Source organism: Echeneis naucrates, chromosome 22, assembly GCF_900963305.1.
Source record: "Echeneis naucrates chromosome 22, fEcheNa1.1, whole genome shotgun sequence".
NCBI classification, from domain to species: domain Eukaryota; kingdom Metazoa; phylum Chordata; class Actinopteri; order Carangiformes; family Echeneidae; genus Echeneis; species Echeneis naucrates.
The window spans coordinates 9,533,334-9,534,034 of record NC_042532.1 but is presented as its reverse complement, the minus strand read 5'-3'; positions in this window follow the sequence as shown (position 1 = coordinate 9,534,034).

Sequence of the window (701 nt, the reverse complement as noted above, 5' to 3'; positions counted from 1 at the left end):
GGCCCTAAAAAGTCCTTTTTAAATTATGCATTTCTGCTGGGATGTCACAATCAGACAACTATAGGATGGAGAGAAGACATACTTTACTGGGTGTAAACACTTTCCACCAAAATATTTACCCTTTGGATATTTAACAAAGGATCTATAGACAATAACACAAAATCATTGTATGTGCCGTTACTGGAAGAGAAATATGGCTCTAACTTTTGTCATCATCCAAAACGAGCTGGACTGGTCCCCTTTGTATTTATTTGTGTCTCAGTTAGAGAACAAACTGCAGCATAGATACACTTTGTATTAGGCTAAGCATCATAGATGAGAACAGAAAATTGCTGTCATTAAATCTAACAACTGGGTACAGCGGCCGCAGAATGTTCTCCAGCACACACTATTCGATCACTCTTGCTGTGGGGTGAAGTACAGTATGAGCACTGTCATGTATTAAAGCCCTGTCCTATGAAATATAGTATTCCTGTTAGTAATGTGCGGTCAGACATCCAGCGTGGCTGTTTGCGAGGACAAAGGAATAAAGTGTGCTCCGAACATTCCTGCCATTCCTGCCTCTATAGGTGATGTGCTTTAGAGTGAGTCAGATTAGATGGATTTTCTTAAATTGGAGCTTGTGTTAGTTATTTTCACTTAAAAAAAAAAAAAAAAAAAACTCTGACAAAAGATGACCATTGTTGAGAGTGATCCCTCTT